The sequence below is a fragment of the Dreissena polymorpha genome, chromosome 10, assembly GCF_020536995.1.
Source record: "Dreissena polymorpha isolate Duluth1 chromosome 10, UMN_Dpol_1.0, whole genome shotgun sequence".
NCBI lineage: Eukaryota > Metazoa > Mollusca > Bivalvia > Myida > Dreissenidae > Dreissena > Dreissena polymorpha.
Genome location: NC_068364.1, coordinates 86,233,335 through 86,256,251, shown reverse-complemented (window position 1 = coordinate 86,256,251; position 22,917 = coordinate 86,233,335). Strand labels below are relative to the sequence as shown.

Genomic DNA, 22,917 nt, shown 5'->3' with positions numbered 1-22,917 from the left:
CGCAGTATCGCGATGTCGTTCGCCGGGTAGGGTTCGCCTATGTATCCAGTCTCTTTAAACAATATAGATATGAGTGATAGTAGTAACGCGTGTACGGATGTAGTTTTATCAAAAGGCATTTACATAATGACTCTTATAAATGAAAGTTAAATAATAACCATTTAGTTAAGCGCTTAGTTATAAAGCCCTTTTAGCTGTATTTATAAGACAGCTTTTTTGGTGATGTAGCGCTACAATACTTTATCGTATGTTTTGGTGACCCGAATCGTCTGCATCCAGTCATTGGAAGTGAACAAAGAGTCGACGCTGAGGACTACCGAGTATTCTTTATCCGAAGGCAGCCTGTTTATTATATAATAAATAAGCGACTTACATTGCAAAACGTATTATTCACATTGTGTTTATATATTATACGTATTTTTTAATTACTTAACAACTCAATTTGTGCAGGCGTTTAATGATTAATTAATCAGGAAAATCTTCAACAAAAGCACACATTATTTTAAACTTTAGTCGACGCTTTTGATGTTTTTTATTTATTTAAAGGACATGAATATAATTAATACATTAATTTTATATAAATGAATCATTGCACAGTTAATGTATGATTGTCGTTTTCAATTTACTTGACTGTCATGAAATGTGAAGCGGATGCGTTATATCACGTTATAATCAAAATTGCGACGTCCATGCCGAGACATGTTTTTTCCGCCGTTTATACTCTTTATTTCGTTTGTTTAATTTTTTTAAATGACTCTCACTTTCCAGCTATATCAGTAAACATGTGTGTGTGTTTTGCATATCTACACTTCATGGGCATAGCATATTTTAAGTTCCAATTAAATCTACTGAGACATTTCCAGACCGAACTTTTAACATTTCATGCGGAATAAAACTAATTGATATACAATCAGGTTGATTTTTGTTTACGCGTTTGCGTTTTGTGATAATTCTGGGCAAAGTATGGGGTGAATTCCTCAATCGTTTTAAACCACAAATGCATGCAGTGATTTTTCAAAAGCAGTCACATCCGCTGTATTCATTCGTTTATGTTTAATGTATTGTATGCATTTCCTCTACTTGTAAATAAGCAACCCGTTTGTAATAACGGGGCTTAATGCACGTGTGTACAGTGATGTCCATATTAGCCGCCCACACAGTAGGACGGAACTTACCACTGAGTCTTGATTTTGGTTTAGAAGAGACTTCCTTTTTATCGAACAATTCCATATTAAAGGCGAGTGTCGTCCCTGATTAGCCTGTAATCCCCTTTTTGCAATAGTGAGGATCATATGAATATGTCATTTGCATTAAATGAATGAATTGCGCACAACTATATACTCATTATGATACTGGAATTTCATTTCTCATATATATCTAATGGATGTTGCATTATATTGAGAACCTACGTCTCATACATTTAAAGCCATAAAACATATTTTATTACTTTATTACTTTGATATATTCCATTTCAGGTTTCAAAATTAATAAGCAATCCGGCATTCTGCATTCACAAGATATATGACCGATACAGGGAATCTAGATGAACAAATATGACTATCAAGAAACTTTGAATAATAACATATAGTATGCAATATTATATAATGCAGGTGTGCATTATGGCATGCAATTCTACAGCAGCTAGACGATTTACATTCTCTCATCTACCAGAAATGTTGCACTGAGTTTTAAGCTTTAGAACATTTGTGAACGGCTCATTAATATTACTTAAAGCAACATTAACACATTGAATCGCAAAGTAACAATTATGATTTGACATTCGGATTAACATTACCGTTTGAGTTTATGAGATTGACACATGGGCAAATGCTAATATTTAAAATCATCAGATTTAAATTACACTTTAACACCGTTATTTCGAAGTCGTCGGGACCGTTGAAAAAACTTCGGATTAACGATTATTCGAAATAAACGTTTGACAGACGACTTCTTTGATCCTGAAAAAATACAACATGATTGTGGAATTCGCATGGTTGGGTCACACTGTACTTTTAATAATTGTTTTACTTAAAACGATTCTTTTTCTTCTTTTTATTTTTCTCTTATTACAAAACTTATAAAATATAATGCATAGCGCATCATACATGTAAATACATATGAATACATTTTCGGAAATGAATTCATGTTTTTTTTTTAAGACGCGATGTCCTTCTGAACACCGGCGTTAGCAGCACAAAACTGGACGCGTGTAACATATTTCTCCAATTTGTCAAGGAAATTGAAGAACTGGCTTCCGCCCGTGTTTTGCTCGCAGAACTGCCTTACGTCGTTGATGCATGTGGTCACACGTTGATTAGATATCATGTTCATTCATGTGTTGTCGGCCTCGTCGTCGGCTTTTGACGACATTATAAAATTAACATGCTACGCGCAGGTGACAAAGGTGTATTACAAACACTGACGAATAACAAATTCAGTTACAAGTCATGTACATAACTCTTCAAAGCGTTAAAATAACGGACACATAACATTTTAAAGGAGCTTTAACTTTTTAGTAATGAATCAAACAAGCTTTCTCATTACGTTAAACAATTGTTCACAAATCGTAAATATGTAATATATTATGAAACATTGTAAAGTATCAAATTCATTGTCTAGCGTACTAGTAATAATGTTTTCCATCTTAAGCATATATACATTTCCGAAAAAAAAAATTGCCTCAAAGAAAACTTCTGATATATGCTTGCGCTATCAATAAATGTCATGGATATTAATAAACAAGATAAACGTTTGAGTAATATCACAACTGGTTAGTTACCTGTTAATTTTGATAAGACATTTGTCATTGACAGATATTTGAATAATCCAGCGCTTCACTATTCTTTTCGGAACACCACAAGAAGCGGGAATGTATCGGCCGGCTAAGATTCGCATTCCGAGTGATAGACAAACAGTTTCCTTTCGTCGCAAAAACGCAGCAGAGAAGCCGACTACATTATTTAAAACCAAAGCGATGAAGGCACTGAATTTGTTCGCTGTTGTATAATCTTAGACGCAACTCAGTTTTCAAAATTATGTTATAGCTTTTTATATCGCAAGTTTAAAATGAACACAACCCATTCACATTTATAAAGAGTGTGTCTTAAAGCACAGGTCGAGATGTGTTTTTTTCTAATCATTAATAAAAAGGTAATTTAAGCATCATTTTGGGAAAACAGGACTTAATGCATTTACATTAATTTCCATTCCAGTACCAGAGACTGTCTTTAAACGAAAAACACCATAAAATCAGAAAGAATCCTCTTTGATTAGCTTGTGCGCATTGCACAGGCTAATCAGTGTGCACAGGCTAATATTATTATTTTGACATGCATTATGTCCCGTTTTCCCTGAACGCAGCTAATATGTACAGATTTCAATGATAAACACTAGACTGGCCAATGTCGTCTTACAAGCTGTTAAACACTATTGATTAAATACACACTGCAGTAGTAGAGCAGACGCTTCTAGCATTCGTCGTCTGCAGGTAGTTAAGACATGCAGAGGTTATCGTTCATAGCTTAGCAAACAACAGACTGACTTGCAGTTATCGTTCCTAGCGTAGTTAAAATCAAACTGGCTTGCAAAACTGCCTCTCCACATTAGTGTGAGCTAACGCTCATAACTTACAACAAGCAGCCGCGCTCTTGGAAAATGGGGCTTAATGTATGTGCATACACTGTCGTCCAATATTAGCATGTGTAATCCGCACACGCTTATCAGAGAAGACACTTTCCGCTTTTATTGTAATTTTCGTTTAAATGAAGTCTCTTCTTAGCGATAATAAAGTTTAGACGGAAAGTGTCGTCCCTTATTAGCCACGCTTAAATGGGATGGCATTTTATGAACATTCATGAATCACAGTTTTCACAGAGCTCAATAAAAACAATGCAGCAACAGCATAACTCGTGCGCTATTGCCACAAAACAGCGGGGTTAATTATGACATAAAATACGCTATAAATGATATGATTTTTACGTGACGTATAAATACTTTTGACAATGCATAATCTTATCAGAGATGTAATCGGTTTTAAAGTTAAAGACTGAAACATTAGCCTAGAGTGCGACGGAGGTGTTGACTATCAGGACGTAGCGGTATTCGTCAGGGTCTAAACGGACCAGAGACTTCAGCAATATTCCCGGGGATCCGATTTCTATTGTCCAAATGGATTTCACAGGGATTCATTTGTCATTTTCAACTGATTGTATTTGTGCGAAATTTAGCTGCTGACCAGTACGTTGTGATCGTTTTTTATTTGCAGAGTCGCTTCCCGTATCAATGGCGGTGTAGACGTTTAGGATCCGATTTAGCCTCGTTCTGGGAAAACTGGATTGTATACATGTACGTTAAGTGTCGTACCAGATTAGCGTTAGCAGCCCGCACAAAGGGTAAACAGAAGGTTGTTGACATGTACGTTAAGAGTCGTCCCAGATAAGCGTTAGCAGCCCGCAATGGGTAAACAGAAAGTGTTACACATGTACGTAAAGTGTCGTACCAGATTAGCGTTAGCAGTTTGCATAGGTCTAACAAAAGGTTTTATACATGTACGTAAAGAGCCCGCAAAGGGCAAACAGAAGATTTTATACATGTACGTAAAGTGTCGTCCCAGATTAGCTTAAGCAATCCGCATAGGGTAAACAGAAGGTTTTACACATGTACTTAAAGTGTCATATCAGATAAGCGTAAGCAGTTCGAATATGATAAACATAAGGTTTTATACGCGTACGTAAAGTGTCGTCCCAGATTAGCGTTAACAGTTCGCATATGGTAAACAGAAGGGTTTACACGTGTACGTTAAGTGTCGTCCCAGATTAGCGTAAGCACTTCGCATATGGTAAACAGAAGGTTTTATACATGTACGTAAAGTGTGGTCCCAGATTAGCGTAAACAGTTCGCTTATGGTAAACATAAGGTTTTATGCGTGACGTAAAGTGTCGTCATAGATTAGCGTAAGCAGTCCGCATAGGGTAAACAGAAACGACACTTTCCGCCTAAGTTGGAATCTTCTTTAAAGGAGACTTTCCTCAAACTAAATATTTCATAAAAGCGGAAAGTGTCGTCCCTAATTATTAGGCTGTTCGGACATGCCTTAGCCCCGTTTCACCGAACGCGGCACAAGTGAATACAAATATGTGATACGTGCAAGCAGTCAATTGTACACGTTGAATCATTTCAACGATTTGTGTTCTACTCCAAAGTAATGGTAACATTGCTGCAAGTATAAAGAAAAACAACTATAATCAATTCAGGGCCAATTCGCGTTCAATTTACCGTTGGTTTTCTATCTACAAATAACTCGTATCGCTTTATCTCAACATCATGCAAACTTCGATTGTGTTTTCATGTAAACTGTTTAACAGTTTATCAGTTTATTTAAGTCTAATCCACAATACATTATAACAATTATAACAATAAATGATGCATAGCATGGATGAATGTAATGTAAATGATCTATGTGCATCAACCAAATAAATGCTCTTCCAAGTCGTGGGGGAACTATTGGGACGGCACTAATACACAGCCTGGCTCCTACAAACATATACGTGTTCGTATAAATCGTAGGTAAATTTAAGGCAAATTTAACTAGTTCTATCAAAACATCTTTGGGACTAATAATCTTTTGGAATATCGAATACCTATCTCACTAAGAATATGATTTCATGATGAAAATTCCCTGCACACAACTTTTAATTTTTGACACAATATACACATTCAAAACATACAATAAGATAATTGATGAAAATAAATATGCGAGCAATACTTTTTACTCACGAATTAGGTAGTCATAAAGACAGCCCTTTTTGCCCGTACTTTGTTGTTTATGCATTACTCGTACCCTAGCAGTTCACACGGTGTCAACAACTCTGACCTAAACATAGGTATAGAGCACTACTGCGCTTTTTCGGCACAGCTGTTTACCCAGCTTTTCACATTAAATGACTTTTACATAACGCCAGCAGACACGCATATATATTTTCGAATATTTCATAAGCTGATTCGAGATAAAACCCCTGAACTTTTGCTACATTACTATGTCTGTGCTCAGCGCAAAGGATGTATCCCTGTTCAGTGTAAGGAATTCCGGACTTCTGTATGTTCAAACGACACAAATTGTGGCCCAGTTACGCGTTAACATCTATCTCCAAGAATTTCAGTGTCAGTACTCGTTCACTAAATCGTCCGGTGAATATATAATTGACTATCGATAAACACAGTTTTGCTTTCAAGATGAGAAAGCATACATTACCGAAATAGAAGTGTCACGATAAGAGAAAAATCGTTTAATTATCCAACCACAATATTTGCCGTACTTGGTCAGCACGTGTGGAAATTGTTCCTGAACGCCTGGATAGGCCGCCATTATTTATTAAGTTTGCTATTTTGAATTCAATTTTGTATCGAAAAGCATTGTGCTTAAATGTGCCATTTACAATTCGCAATGAGATTTTTAATGACCCTCGTGATGCAAAAATGGATCTTTATTTCGTATGCGCCAATCCTATATATAGCCCATTGAGTGAATTTATAGCCAATAGCATCGCCTCTGACCAGACTGCGAAAAACGCACATGTTGGGTTTAACCCTTTGCATGCTGGGAAATTTGTCGTCTGCTAAAATGTCGTCTGCTGAATTTCTAAAATTAGCCTTTTCTTTGATTTTTTTCCAAAGAATACTATCAGAATAGCAAACAGTTTGGATCCAGATGAGACGCCACGTTCTGTGGCGTCTCATCTGGATCCAAACTGTTTGCAAAGGCCTTCAAAATTCGGTTCCCGCACTGAAAGAGTTAAGATACCCTGAACGAAACGCATAAGACCCATTTTTGCATGACGCGGCTATTCAAGTGTGGTTTAAATGTGTCAAAGAAAACTGCGTTTAAATCAAATATTAACATACGATTTATATTTTGATAGTGAAGAAATATACTAATAATAAGGCATGTGAGGACACATGATGTGCGCTCCCGTAGTATAATTTTATCTACTGACACTAATGTGTGGTTTGACAATCATATCACACATTTCATGCGACAATTATGCGTCTTTCAAGTGAAAAAAAAGTATGGTAATATACAAATGCATGCATTTTAGTGTTCTTTAGTGTAATTTTGTAATTATATTTTGGTTGCTGGTTAGATAAGAAGTAGTGCAACAACAACAGTAATATTGTTCACATGTGACTACGCATTTAAGAGTACGTTTGTAGTCGTGCTCAGAAGGTCTTCATGTCATCGATCACGCCTCACTAACTTTTTCTAGCAAATTATTTTAAAACAGATGCGACTACGTCTCTCATGTTCGCTCTAGCCTGTTACGAAACATTTATGCCGGTTTGTACTTTGTAGCCATATACTTACAGTTACTGGTCACGCGATTTTCCAATATTTTGCTATCAAATGGTCAGCATTCTTTTCACAAAACATTGTTTTCGATTGTTTAGAGATTAAGAAATTATTATGGTGTATAATGTACATCTCTTTTTGACCAACGTAAATACAGTGATTCGTATTGTTTAACCATTTAACGACCTTGGACTAAAATATAATTTAACTTATTAAAACAACATAATAAATACATGTTTGATATAAGTTTGTATTCTGTTGAATACATATGTGTGCCATTTCATCACTTCAGCAATTATACTTTACATTTCAACAGAATGACAGACAAGACCGAATCACTATAATCCCCTGACTTGGAAGATATGACATGTAAATATGTTTGATACGAAAAATAAAATTTCATATAAATGTGTACTAGATGTTAGCTTTAAGAACGAAAACAAATTTTCAGAACGAACACATGTTTCTCCCATTCATTTAGCCTGATGTCAGATAGTGGTCAACATTTGTCTTAAATAATTCTTAAGTGCCACATTGAATCAAGTACATAAAAAAAATCACATATTTTATAAAACGTTCTGCCTGACATACTTAACCTACTCTCAATAGGAGTGGGCTTCGTCTACTGAAAATACCAATCATGGCGTGAAATGTACGTGTGCACAGATTAACGTGTACGTTTTTAAGTTTGTCATTCCCATGAATTAGTGACTTGTTCCCATGATTAAGAATTTCATTCTTACTTTCTCATTCCCACGGGTAAGCTTTTTCATTCTCATGACAAAGTTACCTCGTTCCCACTACCTTATTAATCGTGGGAACAACATAACAAGTCTTTGGAGCGACATACATAATATCTGCATGAAGAACAATCCCCAAGTGAAGATCTGTCAGAATAGTTATTAAGGTTCTGAAAGGTATCCGAGTCTGACCAAAGTATGACGGGGGACAAACGAAAAAACGGAGAGACAGACCAAATCACAATATGCCATCGTCAAAAGGGAAACTTATATTAAAGTGAGGAAACAATTAACATACATTTTTTATTTGCTATAACAACATTTTTTTCACAGTACAACAATATTCCTGCTCTATGCATGGCTATATACATTAAATGGAGTGAAACAACAAGAAATGGATCAGCAAATCACATACATTAACATGATTATATCCCTAAACATACCAAAACTACAATGATACTATATTATATGACATGTGCTATGTCTTTAAAAAAACAAGCAATTAATGTTCCCCAAACTACAGAAATTATTCAATTCAAAAACACAAACATTATAACCGTGCATAGGAAATTATTTATCCCTGATAAAGTCCTGATCATTAGTGATAAACAATCAATGGTTAAAAGACCTGGTGGTAGGTTGCATAAACTTTTCTTTATTCAACAAGTTTTGCTTTTGCAAAATGTTAATTTGGGATAATCAAACAAATTAAGACATGATTTTGAACCTTAAATCTACTTTTACCAATATAGTTTATTGCTTATAAATAGGTTGTTTATATATAATAGAAACAAATTTATTATAGCTAAATATACATACAAATAAACAAAATATATTTTTGTTGGAAATAAAAAATCGAAAGCAAAAATTTGAAATACTACACAATTTTGTCCAATAAAAAGCTGTGTATAATTGTTCAACAACAAAGCAGACATGTTTAATGCAAAGCTAGCTGAGTATAAACAACCACGTGTGTATGGAATCCAATCATAAGACATCAGATTTGTTGGGAGTTTTACGGAACCTTGCCGCAGTTAATGCGCGTCGACGACATTTAATGTGGAGCGGTCAACATGAAAACAGCTTTAACACACTTGTAAACAATCAACTAAAAGCAATCATTCAAAACTGGAAAATAGTCACAATCAATTTACAGCTATAATTCAAAATTAGACACCTTAACAAGCAACAACAAGTCAATAAATAAAAATTAATATATTAACACATATTGCTTCAGTGTTAAAATATACAATGTGATATTGTATGAGAACATGCACTAATAATAGTCAGAATTGCTTCGGTGTTATAATATACAATGTGATATTGTATGAGAACATGCACTAATAATAGTCAGAATACCAAATTTTTAGCACTGTATGGCCAATTTTGGCAAAAAAAATATGATGAACTTAAATTGATGCCATACTGGTGAATTTGGTATAACGCATAGAAATAAACAATTATGCAAACCATATTTCTTTAGTGATTATTGAATGAATATAGTATATAGTTTATAGTGTGGAATAATATAAAAAAAGATTCAATGTTCTTGTTACGTTGAGAGGTACAATTATACTCTAACAAGGGAGACGACTTTTATTTAGTATATCACAGTTGCTCTCCCTTGAATCGTTCTTCACTGTTTTCCAAATTTCCAGATAGTTGTTGCTTAATTATGTTAACTGAAAAGCTTGACATAAAACACGCTGTTTCTAATGCTTAAAGTATATTATTATGTTAATAATCTGATGTCTTAATTTACTTTACAGGTTAATGTGCTCTTTTATCCAAAGCAATTCTTTTTCTCTATTGCCTGATATGTAAATGATGTTTAATATGAAACAAATTTGTACAAGTGAATTCAAACAGTGAATGTATCTGTTTGAAATGGCAACATTTTATAAATAATGTACAAACAAAAACATTAGCTTTGCAGTTGATCTATTTACAAATGACAAAATAAACTTATATACAGAGACACATAAATCTGTGTTACGTTATTCACTTATTACATTAGAAAAGCTGGTCACAAATGTGTACATACAAATATTTAAAGCATAATGAACTTTTAATGCTAGAATGCAAATGTCAACACAAATGATGAGCATGTCAGTATATGATACAACAAGAACAATCTACAACCATATCTAGGATCATTCTTCATGAAAATACTCACTTTGAAATAAAATTACTTGTGGAGGAATTACTATCATATTTTCAACAATGAAAGCATCCTTTTTTTAATAATTAAACAAACTCCATTACAATTAAGATGTACTTCTAAATTCCACTTTATTAAATAGTTTTCCATTAATGTGTGCATCAATTATCGCAATATTATGCATGTACATTCACTCAATTTTTATAACGCGCTTAACTATTGTTAATATTAAACAAAGTATCTGTTGTCAATAAATAAATTGATAATTAACAGAAGGTTAATATAGTTTGAATAAATCAAATTATTATTTGATATTTTACTATAACATCACTACATGAAATTCTTGACAAAAAACTGCCTCATTAAAGAGCAAACTGATGAGAAATGTACACAGACAGAATGAAAACCATATCAAAATAGAAGCATATCTCAATTATGAACCGTTCTGATCAAGTATTTTACCTATTGCTATTGCTATTTTATAGGTAAAAACTAAAAATAAGCATGTCTTGTTTATACAATAAATAAGCTAAATATTGTCCAAGGTATCAGCATTATTTAAACAACTTTGTGAAGGCTTAAAATCAATGTTTAAAAAACAACAATTGTAAAATCATTTGTGTCTGTCTGTTTACGATAATCAGGATAAAGCTATATAGAGTCAGTTTCTGAATACAGACACAATTGTAGTACTTGCATTATTTTGCTCTTGAAATAAAACTTTAAATTACTGCTATTACTGAGTTTCCCCTTATCATATTGTCTATTTACCAATATATAACAAAATACTTAATCATCAAGATACTGTCAGTATCATTATGCCCATACAATAAGAAATGTAGATTTTTCTTCCCATACAATCAGACTGTACACTCGAGACAAAGCTGCTGGTCATAGGACATGGCTGGTAAAAACACTTGGCTGGTCACATGACTTGGCTGGCCACACAATTTAGCTGATCCTAAGACTTGGCTGATCACTTGACTTCGCTGGTCACAGGACATGGCTGGTAAAACACTTGGCTGGCCACAAGACGTGTCTGGCCACAGAACTAAGCTGATCTTAAGACTTGGCTTATCACATGACGTGTCTGATCACAGGACTTGTCTGATCACAGGACTTGGCTGGTCTTATTGTTCTTTGTCATTCCCTCATTTTTTTCTTAACAGTGACAGGTGTTTTCCTGCTTTCCCAATATTTCAAGATGAGGAATTCCATCGTAAATGCTTAGGACTATGAGTCTTTTAAGAAGCCAACGCAGGCACTTATTGACTATCATGCTTAAATTGTATGTATAAATGATCTTCAAAGGCATGCATGGCATCAATCTAATGACAAGTCCTGTACCAGGCTATCTTTTTGATTGGCCGGTTTAATTACATCGATTGGGATCTGAAATAAAGACAGGTATGTTAATGTTAATTTCAGTTCATTATTCTGATTGTGTTACTTAGGAAAGCAATGAAAAAGAACAAAACTGGCATATGGTGCTAAAGCTTCTTTGATTTGAATTTATAGATAGGTGGTCCGAGATATATTTCTTAATTATTAAATATTTACTGCAAAATAATATGAACATGTAATGAAAAAAGTTTTTTATCTCTAATTCCACTAATGCAAAAGGAAGCTGATATACAATACGCAACAGTACACATCCACATGGCGATTAACATGTTTGGAGAGTTGCATAACAAAATAAGAAATATGTTTTGAGGTTATATATGCCACACAACCTGACAGGCGGACACACGTTTAGATGGACCAGTGTTTCCTTAAACTGTCTCTGAAAGTAGGTATTTACAAAAAGCCTACACACGTCTCACAAACTCACAAAGGTTCTATGTGCAGGATGTTCACAGGCAGCAGGTCAGGTAACATGGAGAGGAGAAAATCTCAATACATCGACAGCTGCTGGCTTGAAAGCTGTGACTGTAACTGCATCCAGAAGAAACTTAACGCCTTGATATTCGGGGTGTCTGGAAAAAGTAGATTGTGTGTCAAACTTGACAGATAATTGTGCAAATATATCAAGCATTTTTTACATTATAGAAAATGTCTTTGTCAACCATAAGCTTCCATATTGCTTAGCCAACATAAACAGATTTGAACAGAACCAAATGTGTGACAACAACGTTTCAGAGATGGAAAGCTTTTGAAAATATTATAGACATGCAATGCAATCATTTAAAATCAACAGAGAATATGTGTTGAGTTAATTTAAGTATATTATTAAACTTTATTTCACAGCTGGTTATAGAGAAACAAATGTGTTCACCAGGTGCATAGCAATGGGGGAAAGGGACTTTCTCTTAATCCCCTAGTGTAATAAATTTCCTAATATTTCATCACTTTACATTTGCAATACTTAACAAGGGCTGTTTGTAAAACATGCATGCCCCCCATATGGGCTGTCCGTTGTGGTGGCAGCCATTGTGTGAATACGATTTTTGTCACTGTGACCTTGACCTTTGACCTAGTGACCTGAAAATCAATAGGGGTCATCTGCGGGTCACGATCAATGTACCTGTGAAGTGTCATGATCCTAGGCGTATGCGTTCTTGAGTTATCATCCGAAAACCATTTTACTATTTCGGGTCACCTTGACCTTGACCTTTGACTTAGTGACCTCAAAATCAATAGGGTCATCTGCGAGTCATGATCAATGTACCTATGAAGTTTCATGATCCTAGGCCCAAGCGTTCTTGAGTTATCGTCTGACAACCACCTGGTGGACGGACAAAGGGCTGTTTGTAAAACATGCATGCCCCCCATATGGGCTGTCCGTTGTGGTGGCAGCCATTGTGTGAATACGATTTTTGTCACTGTGACCTTGACCTTTGACCTAGTGACCTGAAAATCAATAGGGGTCATCTGCGGGTCACGATCAATGTACCTGTGAAGTGTCATGATCCTAGGCGTATGCGTTCTTGAGTTATCATCCGAAAATCATTTTACTATTTCATGTCACCATGACCTTGACCTTTGACCTTTTGACCTCAAAATCAATAGGGGTCATCTGCAAGTCATGATCAATCTACCTATGAAGTTTCATGATCCTAGGCGTATGCGTTCTTGAGTTATCATCCGAAAACCATTTTACTATTTCGGGTCACCGTGACCTTGACCTTTGACTTAGTGACCTCAAAATCAATAGGGGTCATCTGCGAGTTATGATCAATGTACCTATGAAGTTTCATGATCCTAGGCCCAAGCGTTCTTGAGTTATCGTCTGACAACCACCTGGTGGACGGACCGACAAACCGACCGACCGACATGAGCAAAGCAATATACCCCCTCATCTTCGAAGGGGGGCATAAAAATGCATGAACATAGCTCAGATATCATGTCTTTGCGTAATACTGTATTAATTTGGGACCTTAGTCAAGTGGTGGGATGCCTGTCTAGGAATCGAAAGGTCCCAAGGTAGAATTCTGCTCAGACCACAGAACTGTGCATATCAAACAATTAATCCCATTCTTGCTCTATTGGGTACCTGTGAGGGAAATTAGCAAATCTGCTGTGGTTGCATAATGTGCATAATGTAAACGGACAACTTATATCCCAGTGATCTGGTGCCACAGTTTATGTTTTGCAATGGTTAGGGGACTTACCTGTTGAGATGTAGTGGCTGAGTTGGAGTTGTTAGGATATTTCTCTGTGAACAGAAAACCAGCTCTTTGCACATCACTGACATATGTCCCTGTAAACCAAATAATTCATGCATTCTGAAATAACATCAGTTATATTGGAGGTCAAACAATGTTGTTTGATTAAATAATATAAGAAATACATTATGTTTGAAGGCTCTTGATACAAATGAGGTATACAATAAACACTTCACACACACACAGCCTACTATATACTGTACACTTGATACAATCATTTTTCATCTATATCTAACCAATCTGCATTAAGTTACTTGTAACTCCAAAAGAGTTGGATGGACATAAGGAAGAATGGAAGGACAGAGAATTCTACAATTCAATCCGATCCGACCTCCCCCCTGCACCCTTTTAAGGAAATACAAAATGGCAACGATTATGAATATTTACAATTACATAAGTTTAATTTAGCAGCAAGGATAGAGTATTACCAATGTATAACACGCACACACTATTGAAATAAAAGTTTGAGTAGTAACACACTGCACATTATACAAGGTAAATTACAGGACCAATGTACCTTGTAGAAGAGGTAATATCAGCCCACTTGGCAGGAAAGTTTGAAGCCCCAGCTTTAGACTGGCTGCACCTATCCGGGCCCAGCTTACCCGAAAGCCTGTTGTTCAGCTGGGTACCAATCTATTGCATGGGATCCTGTAGGAACCGGCTCTTAAAACAAAATTCAGGAAATTAAAAAAATATTAAAGGTAATAATTGTATAATGTGCTGAAGTCATTTAAATAATTGTTTTGCTAAAATTAAATCAAATTTAACAAGTCTATTACAGCTGATTTTGTAAAAGATAAACGCTTTGTTCAAGAGCTGAATTTCGGCCGAAAAATACACAAAACTATGCCTTTACCTTCTATGATTAAACCTGATATTAGATCAATTGCTATTTATTTACCAAGTTGATTAATTTTAAAAACACATACTTACCATTTGATGCTTTGACCTTTTTCTCAATCAGGCAGAAACAATTAAAATTGATATCAGATCAAGTGCTATTTGCAATTTATTTACTATGTGTGATCAATTTAAAAGCACATAATTCCCATTTGATGCTAGGAACTTTTCAGGCACATAAAATACTGATGTTAAGTGAAGTATACGAGTCTCATTCTGGGAAAATAGGGCTTAATGTATGAGCAGTCTGCACAGGCTAATCTGGGATGACACTTAAATAGGACTTAATGTATGTGCAGTCTGCACAGGCTAATCTGAAATGACACTTTAATAGGACTTAATGTATGTGCAGTCTGCACAAGCTAATCTGGGATGACACTTTAATAGGACTAAATGTATGTGCAGTCTGCACAGGCTAATCTGAGATGACACTTTAATAGTACTAAATGTATGTGCAGTCTGCACAGGCTAATCTGGGATGACACTTTAATAGGACTTAGTGTATGTGCAGTCTGCACAGGCTAATCTTGGATGACACTTTAATAGGATTTTAAGAATGTGCAATCAGCACAGGCTAATCTGGGATGACACTTTAATAGGTCTTAATGCATGTGCAGTCTGCACAGGCTTATCTGAGATGACACTTTAATAGGACTTAATGTATGTGCAATCTGCACAGGCTAATCTGGGATGACACTTTAATATGACTTAATGTATGTGCAGTCTGCACAGGCTAATCTGGGATGACACTTTAATAGGACTTAATGTATGTGCAGTCTGCACAGGCTAATCTGGGATGACAATTTAATATGACTTAATGTAGGTGCAGTCTGCACAGGCTAATCTTGGATGACAATTTAAGCACATACATGAAGCCCCATATCCCAGAACACCACTAAGATACTACTTATTGTTCTTGTTGCTGCTGCTGCTGCTGCGACTGGGCCTTAGACAGAGATGGAGCGAGTTCCGACGCCGAAGTCGCCACCCCCAAACCCGAGAATTGCCGACAACTGTTGTTGAATGGCGTCAATCGCATACTGCTCTCCAGGCCTAAGGTTCACATTATTCGAGAACAACATATAGAGTAGTCACATTAATGGACATGTCACGCAACGCCTGCTCTACCTGTTGGATCAGATAGTTTCAGTTCGAGCGACTTTTCCGGCATAATTTGTCGACGCCCATCATCCAATTGTTGCTAAGCGACATCGATGCTAAGACGGAAGTCAAACTCACCAAGGCTCTGCTGTTGGAAGTGTTGATGTAGCCAACATGGGAGGAGATATTGATAGGAGGCTTGGTAGTCTGACGCAAGACGTCTTCATGCTGAATTTCTTAAGCGAGTTGTAGTATTTGTGCAAGAAGGGGGTTGTCATCGACTTTCACTTCAATGACGTTTGTCATGTTTGCTAGTTAAGTTCACTGAAAAGGAAATGGAAAGTAAACTAAAACCGGATTGTTTAGAGACACATGAATAAGCCTTGCAACACCTTACTTTACAGACCTGTTTTTTAAATGCCTAACATTGTGCCTATAATTCATATTTAGAATATTGCCAATAATTTTTCACCAATTAGAACTCAAAATAACATAGTTTCAATGTTTTATGCGCACCAACTCGAAATTGGAATTTTTGGGTTTGTAGCAAGGTGTAACATTTATTTTTTGTAAATCAAAAACAGGCATTACTTCAGCAATTTAGAATGTGAGACTGTACACCTTTAATTGTGTGACTATAGAACTTTAAATGTGAGACTACATCATTTTAAATGTGATACTAAGCAACTTAAAATGTGAGACAACACAACTTTAAATGTTACAATCTACATATTTAACCGTGAGTCTGCACACCTTTAAATGTCACAGTTTATGACTTATACCTGAGACTTCACAACTTTAAATGTGAGACAATACAACTGTATGGCATTTAATAAGAAACAATAGATGTGAGTTCAAAATAGTAATTAAACGTAGTGAAATAAGCAAACTAGAGCTTTGTCACAGATGTAACGAATACCGTCCATGCCGCATTGACACATAATATTTTGCATGCCGTCTTTACAAAAAACAGCAGACACCATGTTCAATTTTTAAAACGCACTAAGTGACCCCTTGACCTAGTTTTTGACCCAGAAAGGCCCATGTTCTAACTTGGCCTTAATATCATCTCCATAAAACTTCTGACCAAGTTTGGTGAAGATTGGATGTAAACTACTTGAATTAGAGAGCGGACATCATGCTGAATGTTAAATAATGCACAAAGTGACCCGGTGACCTAGTTTTAGGCCCTGAATGGCCCATGTTCAAACTTGTCCTAGAGATCATTTAGATAAAACTTGTGACCAAGTTTGGTGAGGATTGGAGAAAAAAGCTACTTGAATTAGAGAGCGGACAACATGGTGAGGTTTAAAACGCACTAAGATACCCCGTGACCTAGTTTTTGACCCGGCATGACCCATATTCAAATTTGGCCTAGACATCATCTAGATACAACTTCTGACCAAGTTTGGTGAAGATTGGATTAAAACTACTTGAATTAGAGAGCAGACAACATTGTGATGTTTAAATTGCACTACATGTAAGTGACCCCGTGACCTTGTTTTTGACCCGGCATGACCCATATTCAAACTAGACCGAAACATTATCAAGATACAAAATCTGACCAATTTTGGTGAAGATTGGATAAAAACTACTTGAATTAGAGAGCGGACAACATGGTGAGGTTTAAAACACACTAAGTGATCCGGTAACCTAGTTTTTGACCCGGCATGGCCCATGTTCGAACTTGACCTACACATCATCTAGTTACAACTTCTGACCAAGTGTGGTGAAGAATGAATTTAAACTACTTGAAATAGAGAGCGGACAAAATGCTCAATGTGTAAAATGTACTAAATGACCCTGTGACCTAGTTTTTGATCTGGCATGGCCCATGTTCGAACTTGGCCTTCATATCATCTAGATAAAACTTCTGACCAAGTTTGGTGAAGATAGGATGAAAACTACTTTAATAAGAGAGAGGACACCATGCGGAATGTTAAAAAACGCACAAAGTGACCCCGTGACCTAGTTTTTGACCCGGCAAGGCCCATGTTCAAACTTGGCCTTAAGATCATCTAGATACAACTTCTGACCAAGTTTGGTGAAGATCGGATGAAAACTACTTGAATTAGAGAGCGGACAACATGCTGAATGTTTAAAACACACGAAGTGACCCCGTGACCTAGTTGTTGACCCGGCAAGGACCATATTCGAACCTGGCCTAGACATAATGTAGAAACAACTTCTGACCAAGTTTGGTGAAGATCGGATGAAAACTACTTGAATTAGAGAGCGGACACTAAATACGGACCAACAAACCGACTGACCCACAGACAAGTTCACTCCTATATACCCCCCTAAACTTCGTTTGTGGGGGTATAATTAAGCCAGTTATTCTGATAAAAAACTTTAAAATGTGCTATAACAAGGGGCTAGCTCTGTGCAGAGTTTATTTTAACCATTTTTCGGATTGGGACAATTCGTAAAGAATCATAGTGTTTTGAATTAAATTGGGAAAATGGTTGTAGTTTTGGCTAAACATAATTTAAAAATTGAGAATAAGTGCTATCAAGATAAATTGCACTAAGGTTCAACTTATAGAGCTGCATAAGGAAACAAACTCAATTTGTAACCTATTAACACATTGTTTGGGGTCAAACCTTGAATTGAGAACTTTAGCCAGTAATTATGGAAAAAATAAACTGTTTAAGATAAGGAATGGGACTCAATTTGGCCCCAATTTCGACAAATGAATAACACTGTATGATCTCACCTGAAGCTCAAGAAGCTGAGCTGATATGCTGGCCTAGCTGATATTGCCAAAGGCTGAATTTGAGTTCTGATTAACTCAATGTTGCAACCTATCAAAACATTCTTTTTCTTCCGGGAAACCATGAATTGAGAACTTAAGCCAGTTATCACAAATATAGACTTAGATAAGAATGGGGCTGAATTTCGGCCCAATTTTTTTTTTTATAATTAACAGTGTAAGGTCTCACCTGAAGCTCTAGAGGCTGAGATTGACATGATGGCCTTGCTGATATTGCTAAGAGACGAGTTTGAGTTCTGCTTTCTTCAGGTTGCGAGTCGAAGGGCGTACTGGACCACACAACAAAACTGCTGTTATTTTTCAAAGCCTTCTCTTGCATCAATTCAATGTGAGGCCTTTTAGGCTCGGAGTGCTAAGTGCTCATAACAAAACCAGACGTGTTCACTTTAAGCACCTTGTTCAAAATGGTGGGCGTAATTTGCGTCTGTGGCACACCCCATGGATGTATGGATATCTTAGTGTTTACAACAAAGTCTTTACTGCCTTTCTGTGTCAGCATGGATGTATTGTGCTCTGGGTGTTTACAACCAAGTCTTTACTGCCTTTCTGTGTAATCATGGATGTATTGTGCTCTGGGTGTTTACATCCAAGTCATTACTGCCTTTCTGTGTCAGCATGGATGTATCGTGCTCTGAGTTCACAGCAAAGTCATTACTGCCTTTCTGTGTCAGCATGGATGTATTGTGCTCTGAGTTCACAACCAAGTCATTACTGACTTTCTGTTTCAGCATGGATGTATTGTGTTCTGGGTGTTCATGGCATAGTCATTACTGCCTTTCTGTGTCACATTGGATATATCTTGCTCTGGGTGTTCACAGCATAGTCATTACTTCCTTTCTGTGTCAGCATGGATATATCTTGCTCTGGGTGTTCACTGCATAGTCATGACTGCCTTTCTGTTTCAGCATGGATGTATTGTGCTCTGGGTGTTTGCAGCATAGTCATTACTGCCTTTCTGTGTCAGCATGGATGTATCGTGCTCTGAGTTCACAGCAAAGTCATAACTGTCTTTCTGTGTCAACAAGGATGTATTGTGCTCTGTGTTCACAACCAAGTCATAACTGCCTTTCTGTGTCAGCATGGATGTATTGTGCTCTGTGTTCACAGCCAAGTCATTACTGCCTTTCTGTGTCAACAACGATGTATTGTGCTCTGTGTTCACAACCAAGTCATAACTGCCTTTCTGTGTCAGCATGGATGTATTGTGCTCTGTGTTCACAGCCATGTCATTACTGCCTTTTTGTATCAGCATGGATGTATGGTGTTCTGTGCTCACAGCCAAGTCATTACTGCCTTTTTGTGTCAGCATGGATGTATTGTGCTCTGTGTTCACAGCAAAGTCATTACTGCCTTTCTGTGTCAGCATGGGTGTATTGTGTTCTGTGTTTACTGCCAAGTCATTACTGCCTTTTCTGTGTCAGCATGGGTGTATCGGGTTCTGTGTTCACAGCCAAGTCATTACTGCCTTTCTGTGTCAGCATGGATATATCTTGCTCTGGTTGTTCAAAACCAAGTCATTACTGCCTTTCTGTGTCAGCATGGATATATCTTGCTCTGGGTGTTCACTGCATAGTCATTACTGCTTTTCTGTGTCAGCATGGATATATCTTTCTGTGGGTTTAGACAGCATAATCATTACTGCCTTTCTGTGTCAGCATGTATATATCTTGCTCTGGGTGTTCACAGCATAGTCATTACTGCCTTTCTGTGTCAGCATGGATATATCTTGCCCTGGGTGTTCACAACCAAGTCATTACTGCCTTTCTGTGTCAGCATGGATGTATTATGCTCCGGGTGTTCACAGCATAGTCATTACTGCCTTTCTGTGTTAGCAAGGATATATCTTGCTCAAGGTGTTCACAGCATAGTCATTACTGCCTTTCTGTGTCAGCATGGAAATATCTTGCTTTGGGTGTTCACAACCAAGTCATTACTGCCTTTCTGTGTCAGCATGGGTGTATTGTGTTCTGTGTTCACAGCCAAGTCATACTGCCTTTCTGTGTCAGCATGGATGTATCGTGCTCTGGGTGTTCACAACCAAGTCATTACTTCCTTTCTGTGTCAGCATGTATGTATTGTGCTCTGGGTGTTCACAACCAAGTTATTACTGCCTTTCTGTGTCAGCACGGATGTATTGTGCTCTGAGTGTTCACAACCAAGTCATTACTGCCTTACTGTGTCAGCATGGATGTATCGCGCTCTGGGTGTTCACAACCAAGTCATTACTGCCTTTCTTTGTCAGCATGGATGTATCTTGCTCTGGGTATTGACAACCAAGTCATTATTGCCTTTCTTTGTCAGTAACATTGCCAAAAGTCCGTTCTATTATGATATTTTTGCCGCTGAGAGGACAATCTGGGGCAGTCCGCAACCCTACTGTTGTCCAAACTTTCAACAGCAAAAGTATCCCACTAGGAAAGCTTACGCTTTTATTGTTCTTTGATTTTCTCCCGTTCAATTTCTGTTTGTCTCATAAAGATTGGAATGAGTTATTGAACTTTTTATTCTTCATGATATTTGTTGTGATGTCCAACAGCAACAACTGACTGTTAGCGTTACCATAACTACTGCTATAACTTTTCGTGTCTGTAACACTAGTCCCTTTCAGGCCCACGCGCAACTCCAGCTTAACAAAACTACCCAGGCTTATGTTTGGAAAACGTAACGTGGGCATTGCGTTTGTTCAGAACAGATTCATGCTCAGAATTTCCTGCAGAACGGAGTTGTTCAACGATGCTGACTTTTTGAGGCAGGAGGTCAAGGGGGAGTAGTTAAAAGTCAAGGCAGGGGAAGGGTCGTTCTGGACTGGGGCTCCTGCAGGCGTGACTGGTGTGGTTTCTGGGCCAACTCGATATCAATGCTGGTGCTCTGCTGAAAACAACAACAACACAGTGGGTGATTGGAACTTTTAACAAATATATTACAATCTATAACAAACTATGCCTCTTAACTGGCTGTGAAGGTTTTCAACATGAATTTCTAATCTGGCATTTTATTGGTTCCTTGTCCTTAATAGCATGAAAATAAATACAATTAAGTCATTCTGTATTAAAACAAGAAAAGTGTTAGCTAATGCTATACTTATCTGTACATTTATATCTATAATCTTTACTCCATTTCCAGAAATGTATTTTCATAAGCGGATCACTAATGTCAGAAAGTGTCGTCCCAGATAAGCATGTGAAATTCACATCAGCTAATAAGGGAGGGTACTTTCTGACTAGACTGCGTTTTCATAAAGAGGATTATTTGTTCAATGAAAAATACCTTTAAGAGGAGTGTTATCCATGATTAGCCTGTGTGGACTGCACGGCTAATCTGTGACAACAATTTAAGCACATGCATTAGGCCCCATTTTTCCGGATATCAAGTATGATGAGCTATGGGTCAGGGGAGTGGATGGGTCATCCTGGACTGGGGCTCCTGCGGGCCGGACTGGTGCTGTTGCTGGGCCAATTCAATATCAATGGTGGTGCTGTCCTGAAAACAACAGCACAGTGGGTGATGTGAACTTTGTTTATATTACAATGTATATGAAATTATGCCTCTTAATTGGTTGTGAAGGTGTTTAATAGGCAAAATTTCCTTCTAATGAATTTCTAATCTGGCATTTCATTGGTGTATTGTCCTCAATAGCACAAAAATTAATATCATCAAACCATTTCGTATTAAAACATTGTTGGCTACTAATACACTGTATACTAACCTGTATATTCATAATGATGTAATTTCATTAGCCAATATGCGGCTCCTAAATATTACAAATAGTCGTCCCAGATTAACATGTTTAGTCCACACAAGCCAATCAGGAAGAACACTTTTTGACTAGACTGGATTTTCATAAAGAGGATATTTCTATTCAACAAAAATACCTTAACATATGAAATTGTTGTCCCAAATATGCATGTGTGGATTGCACAAGCTAATCTAGGACAACGACAACAATTTAAGCACATGCATTAAGCCCCATTATAAAGAAGTTTTTTTCCTGTATAAAAACAAAAAATAATAGAAAATCATCTTCTTAACATTGTTTTAAATTGTACTCATTATACGTATCACTTTACTTTTCCATATATTGTACTGCTCATATACTTTGGATTTAAATTATGTTATAGGCCACTTGCCCTTAAAGACTACACACTGACAACACTAGTTTGCCCGTTCTTTGGTGACGCCTAAAAATCTACATTTTCACAGTAACCAATACCAAGAAACGATTTTTTCCA

General features: G+C 36.8%; 1 long non-coding RNA gene across 1 annotated transcript; it reads right to left on the bottom strand.

The window, feature by feature from the left end:
• Positions 1–8,374: 8,374 nt before the first annotated feature.
• Positions 8,375–22,167, bottom strand: LOC127848690 (uncharacterized). Its single transcript, XR_008034644.1, has 6 exons — positions 21,956–22,167; positions 18,858–21,559; positions 14,429–16,239; positions 13,858–13,946; positions 12,078–12,222; positions 8,375–11,638 (listed from the first exon to the last, which is right to left on the bottom strand). It is a non-coding gene; the product is annotated as an uncharacterized LOC127848690 (long non-coding RNA).
• Positions 22,168–22,917: the final 750 nt, after the last annotated feature.